The sequence below is a fragment of the Ranitomeya imitator genome, chromosome 6, assembly GCF_032444005.1.
Source record: "Ranitomeya imitator isolate aRanImi1 chromosome 6, aRanImi1.pri, whole genome shotgun sequence".
Lineage (NCBI taxonomy): Eukaryota > Metazoa > Chordata > Amphibia > Anura > Dendrobatidae > Ranitomeya > Ranitomeya imitator.
The window spans coordinates 112,294,234-112,312,575 of record NC_091287.1 but is presented as its reverse complement, the minus strand read 5'-3'; the positions used below and the strand labels follow the sequence as shown (position 1 = coordinate 112,312,575).

Sequence of the window (18,342 nt, the reverse complement as noted above, 5' to 3'; positions counted from 1 at the left end):
TAACACAGCGGTAAAAAGTTTACCTTCGGTCACAGGTTTCGGCTGATAAGAGAGTACTGCTCCTGTTAGCATACGCCTCCTGTCTCTAAAAACAGCTAAAGCAGGCGTCGCTGGTGAGAGTATTCATCAGCAGGTGCCTATGCTATAAATAAATAATAAAAAACTGGTGTGAGTTCCCCCCATTTTTGACAACCAGCCAATCTAAAGTAGACAGCTGGGAGCTGGTATTCAACGGCTGGTAAGGGGTCATGGATATTGTTCCCCCAGCTGCCCCAGAAAAGGCGCATTACTAGATGCATCAATTCTGACGCTTTGCCTGGCTCTTCCCACTTGCCCTGGTGCACTGGTTATTAATGGAGAGGCATCTATAAAGACACCCCCATTACTAACCTTATTGTTAGGTTGTATGAAATACACAGCCAGAATAAAGTCCTTTATTTGAAAGAAAGGCACAGACTCCTTTATTTGAAATAAAAAAGCACAGTTATACTCACCTTATGCCTATTCCACAGAAACCCTTATTACCTGTAAAAAAACCAGAAAATAATAAACATCCATGATATTCAACTTACACCTATTCCACCGATGCCCATATCCTTTGGAAAAAAAGAAAAATAATAAACAATCATATCCCTTGCCTGTCCAAAGTGAAGATTAGGAATATTGTCCCACAACAATCCGGATAATTTGGATAGAGGTTACATCAGTGAAGCGACCACTATCCCCTCCAGCCAGGGCACACAGACAGGAGCGTAATCGCTCCTGCAGAGTGTAAGCACTGAGCTGCCGCAAAAAAGTTTACCAGAGTTCAAATGTGATGAACCCCGTTCACCTCACTTACAGCACGGCTCGCTGGTGAAAGTTCTCACGTAGCAGTGCTGTAAGTTAGTTCACCGGGGTTCAGCTATGAATTTCGGTGAATTTTCTCACAGGAACTCAACGCTAGATACAGCAGGTGCAATTACGCTCCATTCAGTGAGTTCTGGCTGGTTGGGATAGTGGTCGCATTACTGAAGTGATTGCTATCCAAATCATCCGGATTGTCATGTGACAGTATGGATTATATTCACATCGGACAGGTGAGGGATATGGTTGTTTATTTTATTTTTTTTTTCCAGCAGACATGGGCATCGGTGGATTAGATGTAAGGTGACTATCCTGCTTGTTTGTTATTTTCTGTTTTTTTTTTACAGGTGACAAGGGCTTTAATGGAATAGGCGTAAGGTGAGTATAACTTTGTCTTATAAATACATGAGTAAAACAGGGGTGAAGAATATTGGAGATATAATTTCATGTCAATCACTTGTATCCTATTTGGCATGGGATTATACAACCCCATTTCTTTGTGCAGCTGTAACAGGACACCTAGCTCAGCAAGGGTCAAGCCTCAAAAGGCTGTGAGTGACAGATCTCACACCTTGAGCCAGCTAAGCTCACCACAAAAGGCATGCTTGCTATCTTTATACCATATGGTCTAACTACTATATTCAGACAGCTAGGACTTCATAAGGAGAATATGGACTTATTGTACATCATAGTCACACATGAGTAACTTTTTTGAGATCTCTGGAACAGGCTGAAATCCTTCCAGGATCTCGATCCGCTCTAGCAACCTTGGTTGGGGAGAAACGTAGAATTAATAGCAGTAGCCAGGTAGCAAAGCTATGTTTGGTCTCAATGCATAGCAGGGGCCTGGCCGGATCCAGTGGCTCCAAAACCTCCTCTCTAGGGCCGTCCATTAAGGACTTGTGACCCATCTTAGGTTTTGGAGCTTTTAGCTGCCATGGGAGGTAATTTAGGTTCAGTCCAGAGGGCAGAAGGGGAGTGAGCCAAAGGGGTGAAATGCTCATGTAAAGAATAGCCTATTGCTTTTTTTTCTGGGGAGGTCGCAACGCCATATCGTGTGTGGAGAAGTCAAGGAACAGAGGTCCCCACAAGCCTCCCATGTGGCAACCTCTTCCCGCAAGCCAGGGCTTTTATCTGACTGGTAACTGACTCTTATATTCTGCATACTTTGTCCTACCACTATTGTATTTGCTATCTGACCATTGTATTTGTATAACCATTGTGTATATGGTGTATTGTCTAGTGTTCCTGTAAGGCAATTAAATATATAATTTAACCTTTGATTGCTCTTTTATCTCTATCCACAAACCCCACACGTCCTTTTCTGGGCTTTACTTCCGATGCTACCGGGGCTGCTTTCTGGCCCGATCTAATCCTTGATAACGGTTTGATCTTATATCTAATGAGGAACTGGTTCATCAGACAGGGTGTTGGTTTTTATTTCAAATAAAGTATTTTATTCATGCTCTTTATTTCCAAACTTACCATAAAGTTAGTAATGGGAGCGTCTTATAGGGCATCTTCACACAGGAGAAGAAAATTCTCACAGTTCCCGCAGTTGAAAATTCTCACAGGTCACCCCGGTTCATTGTTCTGGCTCACAGTGATCTGCCGGTGAGAATGCACCTTCAGTGTCTGGTGATAACCTCTATGGCGTCACCGCTCGTCACTGAAGCTGCTCTCACAGCACCTCATTGTGTCTTTGTTTTTAGCCTCAACGGTCGCATCATGGCACCGTTCAGGTTGTAAACCAGTTAACGCAGAGATGGATTACGGTATGGAACAGTATTGCTAATCTTCACTTCGGACAGGTAGGGGATATGGTTGTTTATTATTTTCTGTTTTTTTACAGGGAACAAGGGTTTCAATGGAATAGGTATAAGGTGAGCATAATTCTGCTTTTTTAATTTCAAATGAAGGAGTCTGTGCTTTTCTTTCAATTAAAGGACTTTACTCTGTCTGTGCCTTTTTTTTTACAATCTAACTATGGGGTTAGTAATGAGGGTGTCTTTATAGACACCTCTCCATTATCAACCTGTCATCAGCTGACATCAACTCCACAACCATTATCCCACTTGCCAGTGCCCCAGGGCAAGTGGGAAAAGCCGGCAAAGCGCCAGAATTAGCGCATCTAATAGTGGGCTGTTATTTTTAGGCTGGGAGGGCAATATTCATGGCTCCTTACAAGCCTGCGAATACCAGCCCCCAGCTGTCTGCTTTAGCTTGGCTAGTTGCCAAAAATGGGGGGGACCCCATGCCGATTTTTAAAATTATTTATTTAAATAATTACAAAAAAAAGGATGTGGGGACCCCCCTATTCTTGATAACCAGCCATGATGAAGCTGACAGCTGGGGGTTGCAAGCCGCAGCTGTTAATTTTACTTGCACTGCTTATCAAAAATAGAAGAGACCCCACGTCATTTTTTAAATTTATTTATTTTTAACACAGGTATCGGGTGATGAATACTTCCATGAGCGGCGCTGGCTCTCGCTGTTATCAGTGACAGCAGGCATAGGCTGGTGTGTGTAGTACTTTCTCATCAGCTAACGCGTGTCATCAAAGGTAAACTTTTTACCGCCTGTCACAGCTGCTTGCTCAGAAGTCCATGTTCAGTGTCTGTGCTTGAACACTATGTGTTCAGTAGGGACCCGGAACTTTACTGTTCGGGTTTGCCCATCACTATCCATAACCTTGGAAATAATCTACTCTAATGTATTGATCCCTGCAAGGGAAATTATTATTTCAGTCAAGTAACATGAGATTAAGTCTGCTATTCACATGATTGACACTACAAAAACAGCATAACAGCTACGTACTCTTATTACATGAACTCAGAACAACTGGGAGTATCACTGTGATTTGTAGACAAGCAGCTGGAAGAATCCTGGATAGGAAGCGCTGAGATGGTTAATAGGTCCAATATATGGGTCCAGGTTTGTTAGGTATAAATAGATGAGGTGGGTGGAAGTAGTCATACCGATCCTCCAATACAGGAGGTGCAGCTGGTTTAATTAAAAGGGCAGCTGAGCTGTTCATTCCTTAACTGGGAGTAGAGGTGCAAACACCTGTGGTATTTGGGTCTGTGTATGCAAGGTGGAGGGCCTGTGAAAGTTTTTTTTAGATTTTGCAAGGTGCCAAGTATTGGACTTTGAATATTTAGCAACTGAACGGCTCTGTTTCTTATATTGCTGTAGGGACTCTTTGTTTTGTTATTACTTCCTGCTGGAAGTTTATGTAGTTAATAAACCTTCCTGTTTGGACAAGAAATTGTGTGCCTGTGTGAATGCTGCTACCAACTGCAACACCTAAAATTGGTGTTTTTGATTTGGCCACAGAATCCCAAGAAGCAGAGGTGATTGCTGGATAAAGTCTTTATGTCCTGGGTGAAGGCAGTGTCAGCACTGCAAACACAATTAGAAAGTATGGAGGAGCTTGTGAAGCAATTAGTCCAGGTGCAGTAGCAACAGATGCAGCAGCACCATCAGCAGAAAATGACTCTTGGAGGAAGCTGTCCGCGACACGGAGATGGCCTTTTCGTGAGGCGAACTGTATGGGTGGCTTTGCAGAAAATGACTCTTTAGTATGATATTGAGGCTTTCCTGACTGTATTTGAGAGGGTGGCAGACAGGGAGACACTATCCCCTGAGGAATGGACGGAGGGTTCTGGGGAACCACAGAAGGCGTAGTATAACCTCATCCTGCAAAATGCTAAGGAGTACGATAATCTGAAGGCAGAAATGATGGCATTTTTGGGTATAAGCCTGGCACCTCTGGCGCTACCAGAAGGACAAACCTCCCCTGTCAAGAGAGCATGAGTTCATCTTTCAGAGATAACCAGAAGAAAATGCCACCTCTGAGGGGAGCTCAAGGTCCCAGGAGGGGTCAGAGTCGGGATCAAGGGGTACATCTTTTAACATTGTCTTTTGGAGATGTTGTGCCCTGGGTCATATATCGGCCATTTGTCCTTTGACCTCAGAGCTGATGGACTTTAGCATGGGCTGGCCCTGCTCCTACTTCACCTACCCTGTCTGCTGCGCTGTTCCTCATCCTGGCGATTGACCTCAGGAATGCCAGGTGACTGTGAATGCTGTCCAAGTGACAGAACTTCTGGGCTTGGGGAGTTTGGCCCTGGTAAGGCCACACTTTTACATTTACCAGTCCCTTGGAAGCTGGTGGGTGTCAGGTGTATTCATTGAGATGCTAAGAACATTCTTGTGGCCTGGGTTGACATTGATATCCTTAGGCTATATATTTATAGCCTAAAATACAAAGGAAATGTTTAGCCCTTTTGGAGATCATTTCATCTTCAACTTACTGTTATTGTGAACAGTTAAGTAACTTTGATCAGGTGTGCCCAAACATTTACATGGCACTGTATAGATCTTGATGATGATGTTTCTGGCTATAAGAGCTGTGTTCACGCTGAGACCGCTTCATTATGGTCATCTGAATAAGGCCTGCCTGCATTTTAGAGATAGGAAATGCGTAAAACGTTTTTGAAATTCTATAGGAGGGAAATGGTGCTTCTGCCCTCTTTATATTCCACTTATATACATGAAGTTATAAATGTGTGGTACCCTTTAATTTATGCTACAGGAGCTGTCTCGTTCCAAGCAGTGTGTCGCCTTGCATCCTTGTTGACCAATCCTGTCCAGATACTTTCATTAGTCCACCTTAAATAAACATATTTGCTATAAAATAAATAATTCCACCTTCTATAAATAGTTTCTTGAAGGTTAGCATGCCCTTACTTTGTTTACCTAATGCCGATCCCTATTCACTGAATGGTCTGATCATCATACCAGGAGATAGGAAAAGCAGAAGGATAAACTCAGACTCTGTTCATGTGACAAGCTTGTGATGCATTACACTTCTCATAAACATGACATTAAATTCTGCATAGGCCTGTTTCAGTCTGACAAGCCATGGATTAATGTTACTGCGACTGTGTGGAGCCAGAAGACGGTAGCATCTGATTGCTCCTACTCCGGCGCTGACAAGAAGCACTTTTCCTTCATTTCAAATATGTTTAAAGGGAACCTGTCACCCCCAAAATCGATGGTGAGGTAAGCTCACCCCATAGTATATAGCACAACCTGCATAGCAGATAACACAGCCCACGTAGCAGTATACAGCACAGCCCACGTAGCAGTATACAGCACAGCCCACGTAGAAGTATACAGTACAGCCCACATAGCAGTATACAGAACAGCCCACGTAGCAATATACAGAACAGCCCACACAGCAGTATACAGCACAGCCCACACAGCAGTATACAGCACAGCCCACATAGTAGTATACAGCAGAGCCTACACAGTAGTATACAGCAGAACCCACACAGTAGTATACAGCAGAGCCCACACAGTAGTATACAGCAAAGCCCACACAGTATACAGCACAGCCCACACAGTAGTATACAGCACAGCCCACACAGTAGTATACAGCACTTCCCACATAGTAGTATACAGCACTGCCCACATAGTAGTATACAGCACAGCCCACACAGTAGTATGCAGCACTGCCCACATAGTAGTATATAGCACAGCCCACATAGTAGTATACAGCAGAGCCCACACAGTAGTATATAGCACAGCCCATATAATAGTATACAGCAGAGCCCACATAGTATATAGCAGAGCCCATGTAGTAGTATACAGCAGAGCCCACATACAAGTATACAACAGAGCCCACATAGTAGTATATAGCAGAGCCCACATAGTAGTATACAGCACTGCCCACATAGTAGTATACAGCACTGCCAACATAGTAGTATACAGCAGAGCCCACATAGTATACAGCACTGCCCACATAGTAGTATACAGCAGAGGCCACATAGTAGTATATAGCAGAGCCCACATAGTAGTATACAGCACAGCCCACATCTCTCCTCCCCCTCCTCTCCCCCCCGAGAATGGTCCCACAGTCCAGTAAAAAAAAAGAAACAATCCTCACCTCCCCTCGTGCCTGAGTTGCTCCCTGCTCCTGTCTCGGCGGCTGCCGCTGCACTGCCTGCGACACAGTGAGTGTGCGTGCACCCGCAGTGTCAGAGGCAGAGCGGGGAATGAAGGGAGAGGGAGCATCAGGTGACACTCTCTCCTCCATAATTGCATTCAACTGTACCGGCATCATAGACGCGGTATAGTTGAATGCGGCGCGGGGTGGTGGTGGGGGGGGGGGTGAGTCGGCGCGCAGCGGCCCACTACTAGCACCGGCCCTTCTGGCATTTGCCAGAACTGCCCGATGACCAGTCTGGCCCTGGCACAGTCTATGGAATAAATCCACAGTATGTGTAATTAGCACAGATATATACACAGCATAGGTTGTGTGTATGTGACATATTGTGTGTATATAGGATAGACTGTATGTATACATTAGACTGTGTGAATATAGCATAGATTCTATCTATATAGGATCGACTATACAGTATATATTTATTTTTATATTACATATACTATACAGTATATATTTATATTTATATTACATACAATGATGGCTGATGGAGCATGGGAAAGCTTTGCTAAAGGAGGAGCCGATGGACTGGTAGTCTAGTCACCGGGTCCTCCATCAGAAGTCATTTTATATCTAATAAGAGAGGGGACTATGTAATAAAAGAGGGCGCTGTGAATAACAAAAATAACAAGAATACACTATGTAAGAGACAGCACTGTACATAACAGCAGAAGAAGCTATATAATAAGGGAGGGCATCATATATAACTAGAGAGGATGGTATGTAATAAGGGACAGTGTTATACATAAAAAGAGGAAACTATGTAACTAAGGATGGTGTTATACATAATAAGTGAGTACTCTATACAATATGGCACTGTGCTATACGTAAGTGAGTACACTATCTACTAAGGGACTGTGCTATACATAAGTGAGTACACTTTACACTAAGGGACTGAGTTAGACATAATAATCGATAATAACATCTTCCTCCACTTCCCTCTGTTCCTAAATCCATTATAAATCCCCCTTCCTCCCATTCTAATCCCTCACACCCCTCATTGCCCTCCTCCCCCAGCATCTCATTATTTCACTCTCACCCACACCATGATTGCCCTCTTCACCTCCATCATTGCTTGCTCCCCACCACTCCATTATTTCTCATTCCACCACCTCCATCATTGCCTCCTCCTCCCCACAACTCATCATTGTCCTTTCCACCGCCATCATCACTGTCTTCTCCCCCACCACCCGCATCATTACCCATTCCATGACCTCCATCATTTCCTCCTCCATCACCATCCCCATCATTGCCCTTTCCACTGCCATCATCATTGTCTTCTCCCCCACCACCCCCATCATTACCCATTCCACGACCTCCATCATCTGTTCCTCCCCACAATCCTCATCATTACCCTTTCCACCACCACCATCATTTTCTTTTCCCCCACCACCCCATCATTACGCATTACACCGCCTCCATCATTTCCTCCTCCACACCACCCCCATTATTGCCCATACACTGCCTCCATCATTTCCTCCTCCCCACCACCCCCATTATTGCCCATTCGTCACTTCCATTATTTCCTCCTCCCCCACCACCCCCATTATTGTCCTTTCCACCACCCCCATCATTGCTTTGTCCCCCATCACCCCTATTATTGCCCTCTCCATCAATCCAGTCATTGCATTCTGCCCCATCACCCCCATAATTGCCTTCTCCGTCAACCCAATCATTGCCTTCTGCCCCATCACCCCCATCATTGCCTTCTCCTCCATCTACACACACACAGACACACACAGCACCATTCACCTCTCTGCATACATACACACACAACTCACCTCTGCGCACAATATCCTGAAGCCGCACCATCACCAGCAGCTTCCTGTCTCACACAGCCGCAGCGCTGAATAATTATGTCATTCAGCCGCTGCTGTGTGAGACAAGAAGCGCGGGCAGGAAGCAGAATGGATCCCTGCTCCGCTGCGTTTTTCTCTTGCAGGCAGTGCAGCTGCAGGGATTGCTCCCTGCCCGCCGCACATGAATTCAATCTGGCCAGGGGCCTGCCAGAGCCTCAGGGCCTCAGGGCTGGATAAACTGGCCAGATTACCCTCATTATTAGTCACCCTGCAGGGCCTCCCTGGAGCCTCTGGGCCCTGGTGCAGCCGCTCGGGTTGAACAGGTGATATGTCCGCTAATGCACACACTCCTGACTTTGGTCGGGGACTTGCAACTGTAATGCATCTGAAACTGGCCAAATGTTCATTTATTTAAAATAACATTTTCTTGATACCACTGCCCCAAGGCATCTAGCTGTTTTACTCGAACTGTGTTAGCACCATGCCGGATCCCTGCTCTCACAGACAAGGTCTCCGGCGTGTCACTTCACTCACCTGTGCTGCAGACAGTTCTTCCGTTCCCCATGCTCTGCATGCTTCCAGCCATTTCTCTAGCCATATCCTTAGGGCACGCACGCGTGCGTGCACTCCCGCCCTCTTAAAGGGTCACAGCATGCACTTGCTATTTTCTCCCCATCCAATGGCTGTGGGACACTTTGGATATATTGCTTCCTCCCCAATGGGGAGGTGCCTGAGCAACCTTTCGGTTTACAGTTTATTTTGTGAAAGGTTGCATACCAGTGCAAATCCTATTTGCTGCACCCTGGTGCAAATCCTGCCTGCTGCACTCTGACACAAACTCTGTCTGCTGCATTCTGATACAAGCTCTGCCTGCTGCTCAATCCAGTCTGTCCTTCTGGGTTCAGCTGCTGCACGACCATTGGTCTGTCCTGGAGTGGCACCTGGTGTTCATCGGGAGCCAAGTCTAAGCTCACCATCAGAGGTTCTAGTAAACAGTCTGGTGTTCACTTAGGCTAAGTTCACATTTGCGTATATGTGCACAGCATATCATCTGCATGCGCAAATGCATGCCAAAACAGATGCAAATGCATGTTTATGCAGCGTTTTTTATCTGCATCAGCTTGTTGAGGGAGGATCTAAAGTGATCCTTCACGGTTGACTCAGTGATTTCCAGATTAATCTACAGGGCGTTGCCGGCAACTGAAAATGACCAGACGGAGACTCGTGCCTCTGTGTGGGGGATCGAGCAGATCTCTGGGCCCCTGTTTATTGTCTGACTTTTCATAGTCATAGAAATTATACTTCAACCAATCAGCATAAGAACACGTTCACAGTTCTTAACCTATAAGAATACAGGAAAAACTTAACCCATGAGGATACAGGAAAAATGGAAACTACAGATATAGTCATGTCTTTTTGGCATAGAAAAACATATTAACAGATGCCTCAGTCTTGTATAGCGATACCCCCACGAGACTCTTATCTGGCTCACTCGAGTTAGAATACTCAAGGTCTTTATACCAATTATGAACCATACACTAGGAATAACAAAATGTTATCTTCGTGAGAAACCGGACAGTTATTTCATAGCAGCTGTAACCTTCTACCTAAGTAAATGACAGAATTTATCTTTAACCAACAACAAAATGGAGTCAAAGCACAAAATGGAGAATCATTCATAATTTGTTCCTTCACATTCCCCCCTAGATAAATTTTGTTAACTAATGTCCAGCATCAGAGGTACTATCCCAAGCTATAAGCTCGAGGGGTACTGGTCTTCACATGACTGGTGCCATGTTACCAGCCAAGGCTGTTGCGGCGTACCCGTCCCCCCTGTATACTAGAATTTATGAATAACAATTATTGATAACAGTGGTTGGGATCTTTTGAAGATAGCCATGCGCTTGGCTTCAACATCTTCATCAGGTAACTTTGTAAAATCGGTGTAGAGAAGAGCAGGGGTGGCAACGCTTTTGGTTTCATCATTAGTTGTCTTAGTGCAGAATTTCCTAATACATACAGAAATACACCAAAATACAAGTTTTAGTATTACATACATGACAAGGATAAAGGCAGCGATATGTAACAAACTTTGTAAGATTCCAGCTATCCAGCCGCAAGTCCCTCAAACCAATTGGCTGGATTAAGAAAGGAGAAGGTGTCTACCCACCAACTGTCCTTATTACAGTCATTGTCTTTATCATATTAATCTCTGAGTCTTTGAATATCTTCTAACTTATGTGAATACTGGCAGCCATCTTAAATACAGTTAAATTTGCATTAGCAAACATAAGGGGAAAAACTTATTGTTTCACAGCATAAGAATATATAAAAGTACAAAAGAGTATAAAGATATATATTTTCAACTTGACAACCCCCCCTAAACACTAAGTTTTTCCCTAAAAAGAAAGATCCTTCGAGACTGTCCATGTGATGGGGAAAGGGGAGGTGGATTTCTTCATCCAGACACCTCAGAAGCTCTCCCCTTGTGAGAGGCCTCCAGGCAGCTGAACCCTTCACTAGCTTCACATGGAGTTCTCCCGCTGTCCCTAAACTAAATCTCTTAGCATCATCTGAGAGTAAAGGGTATTGTCTAACTTCTTGAGGGGGACGTACTTGGGGATCTCCCCTGGATCAGTGCCATTATACTCTGGTGAGTCTACTTCTTGGTTGAGGAAGGTGCCAGTCGGAGTTGCCTCAGTGATAACCTTTTTATACAGGGGAATAACACAACAGAGGATTATTGATCCAACTACAAGAAGGGCAATCAGTACCAGACAAGCTTGTTGAAAGAATCCTTTGAGCCCACCCAACCAGCCGGAAAAGAAAGATGTGTCTACTCCAACATTTGTTTTTAATTCTGCTGCTAACCCATTTATCTTTTTAAGGGCTATCATGGTCTTTCCATTTACCCCAGAGTTCTGAGGGATATAGGTACAACATTCCTCTCCCACCATCCCACAGACTCCTCCTTTCTCAGCCAAAATCATATCAAGGGCTAGTCGGTTTTGGAGGGTCATTCTAGTGTTAGGGCTCAACTCCTCAACTATACCTTGGAAAGCATCACAGGTAAAATTGACAAACCTTTGTTCACTGTAATATATGTAATTGATCCAATCAACATTTTTATTAATCTGCACCTGTGGGATTATAGAAGCAAAGCTAGCATAGATCTAGTTCTGGGCTTTAAATTGGTCAGGCACCCCCCTTGGCACTCCAATGCCATCGACATATACTAATGGATCTTCTTCATAACTCATGTGGAGCTGATCAAGACTTCTCCTCTTTCTGGTATATTCATCAGGTGTCTCCGGATCCCAAGGTAAAATCTTGAACTGCATAGCTAGTTTAACAAGGGTACATTGACCTGTCCAGGCATTAGGCAACCTAGGACGGAGCTTACCATCTCCACATAACCAATAAATGTCGTACATATACTGTGTATGATTAGCTAGCAAGTCAGTATCCAGGGAACTGTTCTCTTTGCAGAAACCTGTCTCGAAGACCCCTACTGGTGTACCTGTAGTGTCGTGGGTATTATAGCAGGTATAATTATCAGCTAATACGGTTATCCCCCCTGGGACCTTTAGTTTAGGTGCTTCATGAATTAGTGGGACATAATCTGAGCAATCAGTGGGCTTTAAACCCTTCAACAGATTCATAACACAGGCAGTGGTATTAAGTATATCCAATATATCCCCAAATTTGATCATCTGGATAATCTGTGGCCCTAAGCAATTTATCCCACATTTGTGTAATCATAGGGTAAATGAAAATAGAACTGACAATTTTATTGGCTATACCCATCTGTACTATTAATCTTTCATGATATTGTACAAACTTATTATTCAAGAATGTTGTGGAATTTAGGCTGTCCCATTGGGTTATCAATATTATTAAATGGAAATACGAAAAACCAAAACATCATGTCCCCTTATTTGCCACTAGTCTGTTTGACCAGCTTGCACTGCGATACGTGGATCCACGAAGGCCTTCCTTCCAGCTTTACTGACATAGGAGTAATGAGGAGGACTTGGTAGGGACCGTCATACAAGGGTTCTAGTCCGTGTTTTCTGACATAGCTTTTCACGACCATAAAACCACCAGGCTTCAAATTATAACCAATATCGTTTTCTGCTGAATCTGGAAGGAAAGAAGAAACTAAAACATAGGTGTTAGCAACATTTTTACTAAGCTGAATAACATTTTGAACAGCACGGTCAGTTTCTTCTGACAACTACTGAGACTGAAAATTTACAACTGAGAACCTAGCACCAAACAATATCTCATATGGGGACAGGCCATGTTTTGCAATAGGGGTAGTACGAATATATAAGAGCCCTGGCCATGGAGCCGTAGTCTCCTGCATCATTTTGGTCAATTGTCCCCTCAGTGTGCCGTTCAGTCTCTTAACTTTCCCACTAGATTGTGGATGGTACGGAATATGGACAGCTACAGTGGATCCAAGCATTGTCAGAACTTCCTGATACACATGAGCCTTGGTCACTTTCAACAACTTCTGGAACACCATATCTGCATATAACTTCCATCACCAGTTTCTTTGCTGTGGTCTTTGCAGTCACGTTGGTAACGGGGAATGCTTCTGGCCAATTGGAGAACATATCGACAACCACCAGACAATATTCATACCTTCAGACTTAGGCAACATGATGTGGTCCACCTGGAGCCTTTGGAAAGGATAGTCGGGCTTAGCAAGATGCTTTGGGGGTACACGTTGAAGTTGACCGGGATTGCAGGTCTGACAGATACCTCGATGTGTGGGCCCATGCGCCCACGTGGCAATAGCAGGGTACATCCGCTTAGGGAGACACACAAGTTGGTCCTTTTTCCAGAGACCATTGTCCATACGTGCTCCATCAGCTTCCACTGCTTCACTTCTTCCTTTGGAAACATTCTCTGCATCGTCATTAAGCGGTCTCGCGGGGTCCGGCAGAAAACCTCAGTCTGGCATAGATCATCAGGTTCCTGTAGAGTCAGTGTTTCTTGTAACTGTTTACGCTGAGAGCGTGTGGTCACCATAGCTGGTATGGGCGGTTCAACGGGTAGAAGAGCAGCAGCTTTTGCTTGCATATCCGCAAAGGCGTTACCAACAGTCTGTGGACTGTTCCTAGGACCGTGCTCCTTAACTTTGATAATGGCCACCTGGGTAGGTAATTTGATTGGGTCCATAAGGGTTTTAACAGCTTCAGCATTCTTCACTGGAGTCCCGGCAGTAGTAACAAACCCTCGATTGGCCCATAGGGCTCCGAAATCATGAGCAATACCAAATGCATACTGTGAGTCCGTGTATATATTAGCCCGCCTGTCTTTGGACAGAACACATGCAGTAGACAGATCCTGAAGTTCTGCCTCTTGTCCTGACAGGGAGGGAGGGAGGGAGTGCAGCTCCGTGCAATACAGTATCTTCTGTAGTAACAGCTTATCCAGTGTGGAATCTGCCAAAATCATCACCATATCTTGAACAGTCATTCAGGGCATTGTAGAGAGGTAGCATTATGCGGGATGCGTCCGGTATCCACTAACAACAATAAGTACATAGTCCAAGAAAACGCTGGAGCTCAGTCTCATCCTTTGTAGCTGACGGCTATTTTTCTTTCTTCTGTGAGGTGTCTGGCACCCTGAAGGAGACAGTGACCCAAAAATATCACTTGACCAAGGCAGAACCGAAGTTTCGAGGCCGAAACCCGACAGTTCAGATCTGCCAGATACTTGCGAAAACTAACAGTGGCAACAATGGCTTCCTGCTCTGTCTGTGCACACAACAAAAAACAAAAAATTACCCACATACTGAAGCAGCGTGACATAAGGATATTCTAACTGCCAGGGTTAGAGACACTATCCCAACCCCCCCCCCCCCGCTTTTTTTTTTTAAACTGATGGGGAAAGGGCATATAAGATACACTTCTCATTATGCTCATCTGCATAGGGGTTATATAACGTAAATACCATTTGACCATCATCTTGAAATTATATTCTGGAGCGGAACTGTGATAATAAATCTGTCCCCAGTAAATTTACCGGACATGAGGGAGAGATTACAAACTGAGCAGTAACTTCAGGGAAAGGTCCCACAGGGATAGGTTTTGTAAGAGTATGTTCATTGGGTCTGCCATCTACTCCAATTGAAACAAGCTCTTGATCCGAGAATTGAATAGGGATATCCGTAGGTACATCTGATGACTTGATTATAGAGTTGGCCGCCCCAGTGTCTACCATAAACTTAACAAGAGTGTCCCCAACAGGAAGCGTGACAGATGAGCATGCCCCAGGTTTGGTGGAGGACATTGTGATGGCAGACCCTGGTTGGCCACCCCTTCAGTATGGGCGATTATCAGGATTTTGAGATTGTCCGTAACTAGAGTATCCCCTAGGGTTTCCAGTATTCAGATTGCGACTGGAAGGGGGAACTTGAGGGTAGCATCTGTCAGCAGGGGTGTGACAATCTCTCTGAAAGTGACCGAGTCGGCCACAGCGCCAGCACTGCAAGCGAGAACTGGTGCGGCGGGGCTGGGGAGCGAGATTCCCAGACATAGGGTTAAAATAGATATTTGAGCGTAAGACTGGATTTGTGTAAGGGAGGGGGGCTGGAGCTGAAGTCTTCTGCTTGGGCCACTAATAAGGAACGAGCTGGGAGCTGTGTCCTTGCAGCTGTGGGGGGGGGGGGGCTGAGAGCGGGGGGCGGCTAGAGAGCGCCGCTGCTGATACAGAATGGGTTAAGTTCTTCTGGAAACTTTGTACTACTTTTTTTTTTTTTCAATGCATCGTCCAGAATGGAAGTCTCATTATCAGGTCTCATTGACATTATTGCCTCTTTCAATTCAGATTTAAGGCCGGACATCAAAGCTACTGCAAAAAGGTGTGGATGGGCTTTATTATACAGTGAAAACCCCAAATCTTTAAGTACTACCATAAGACGCCCATAGAACTTCTCGGCACTCTCCCCCTTGTCCTGTGTGACATCTGTGAGGGAGGTAGCGTGGTCCGCTCGTCTATCTTGTGCCCAAACCTTTAAAGCATTACAGAAATCAACATCACTCTCAAAGGTTCCCCCTCAATAATTGGAAAATACCCCTCCCCAGCCTTCACATGGAGTAAGTGTAACAGATCTCTCCAGGGAGTGGAATAAATCTCTCGATTCGCTGCTATTTGTCTATAGAAAACCATGGGGGATATTTCTGAATCGGGTAACTAAAGTAGGAGGGGGTGGATACTCATAACCACTAGCAATACTAAGCATACCAGGGACTGGTGCTGGCGGTGGCTGATAATAAGTGCCGTCAGCGTTTAGCAAGGGAAAGGTGGGGGCTACAACTCCGGGTCTTTTTGCTCCACAATTGTAACAGAACTCTCTTCACTGAGAATTAGTAACTCCGCATACATCACAAATCCACCCAGCAGGATTATAGGGTGGGGGTGCACTAAGTTTTGACAACCCAGGATATATTGGTGCTTTGGGATTGAGGGGCACGGAGCTTACAGTCGGGAGGAGAGGCTTGATTTCCTGGGGAGGGACCATATCATCTAACAGGGAGCCCCCCTGTTTCAGATTATTATTTTTTAATTATTTGGCTTTCTAACACATTACCCTCAATCACTTTCTCAATTCCTTCCTGCACCACAAAACATTCAGCCACTTTCTCAGTCTTTGTCATAGTAGTAGACAGCTTCCCTTTTTCAACGTAACAAAAACAAATCCGAATTCACTTTCTCTGTTAATCCTTAATTTGCTATATATCAACCACTCAACTTGAAGCAGATAAATCTTTTACCAATCTTTTAATTACACTGATAACCAAACTATCATACAAGTTCCTTCTAAAACAAGACACCATATTTTACTTTAAACTTACAATAATTCTTACTACACAAGGAGAGGATGCAGCGACTCGACCCCTCCATACCAGAAACACAGAACTGATAAGAACATCACAGCATTCCTCAGCACAGAAAGCAGAAAGACACAGCGCAGTTGTTTGACCCCCTCCCATCGGGAAATTTACACAGAAACAGAATACAGCAGTTCTCAGACTTAATTAATTTCTACAAAACCTTCATCACACAATTCATATGCCAGAACACCTTAGAAAAACCAATGATTGAGAATATTTTCCTCATCTTTGGGCTAACAGTATCAGATTCAACACACAAATTCAAAGTCTTCTCTTACTTCCATGGAAACATGATTCTCCTTTAGAGCTAAATATCCTTACCTAGTTGTGCACAATACCGAGAGGCCTTTACGGTTTGTTCCACTGGGTCTCTCTGTCCCCCACTGGGACAACCCAAAAACGCGGTACTCCGTGAAAGGAGGAGGGAGTCTTAAACTTCCCTCCGAATACCTCTGGATATATATATATTGTATACTTCTATATATTCCTGAGTTATGTATCCTACCCAATCTTCGATCACCTCACCGCGCCTGATTCTAACAATGATCAGGAATTCAGGATATTTTGACTATAAAGAGAATTACATCACTGGTCAATCCGGGGTGTCCGTCCCTTATGAGGTACGGTTCGAGCACTGGGCTCCCAACGGAACTACACCTCTATATGATTCCACCCAAAAATCACCCACCATCGGGGACAAACCTCAGATCCTCTTTGCAGCAACAAACACAGGAAAACCACACCAAACGGTCAGTCTGGACAGTATAACTGCCAATTTACCATGGTTGTTGTGGGGGATGATCAGTCCCAATTTTCCAGTGCCCGTGTCCGCTCTGAGGGTCCTTTGTCTGGTTGTCCTCCAGGGGGCAGAGGCGATCCTGGTTGGGGCCCCACGTTTCGGGCGCCAAGCTGTTGAGGGAGGATCTAAAGTGATCCTTCACGGTTGACTCAGTGATTTCCAGATTAATCTACAGGGCGTTGCCGGCAACTGAAAATGACCAGACGGAGACTTGTGCCTCTGTGTGGGGGATCGAGCAGATCTCTGGGCCCCTGTTTATTGTCTGACTTTTCATAGTCATAGAAATTATACTTCAACCAATCAGCATAAGAACACGTTCACAGTTCTTAACCTATAAGAATACAGGAAAAACTTAACCCATGAGGATACAGGAAAAATGGAAACTACAGATATAGTCATGTCTTTTTGGCATAGAAAAACATATTAACAGATGCCTCAGTCTTGTATAGCGATACCCCCACGAGTCTCTTATCTGGCTCACTCGAGTTAGAATACTCAAGGTCTTTATACCAATTATGAACCATAGACTAGCTGAATAACAAAATGTTATCTTCGTGAGAAACAGGACAGTTATTTCAGAGCAGCTGTAACCTTCTACCTAAGTAAATAACAGAATTTATCTTTAACCAACAACAAAATGGAGTCAAAGCACAAAATGGAGAATCTTTCATAATTTGTTCCTTCACAAGCTTACGCATGAAGGCAAAAAAAAATGCTGCGTGTGCATGCGTTTTTGCCTTCGTTTGAGTTGTTTATGCACATGCGTACGATATTTTCATGTCTCAATGGGCGTGTCTCAAAACAGTTCCTGAACATGCACAGTCCGAAGTATGCAAGCGCATAGAACGCAGGCATACGCATGTCCTTGCGTACCAATGCGTTCCCATAGACAGTAATGCGTTTCTTTGATGCACTCAACCATCCGCATTCGCATGGCTGCGCATAATTGACGCCTCAAAAAATGCATCATGTTGTGTT

General features: G+C 44.5%; 1 protein-coding gene across 2 annotated transcripts in view; it reads left to right on the top strand.

Moving 5' to 3' along the window:
- Window positions 1-18,342, top strand: part of NEK10 (NIMA related kinase 10) — a 337,168-nt gene that overhangs the window by 15,819 nt on the left and 303,007 nt on the right. The gene's annotated exons all lie outside the window — the stretch shown is intronic.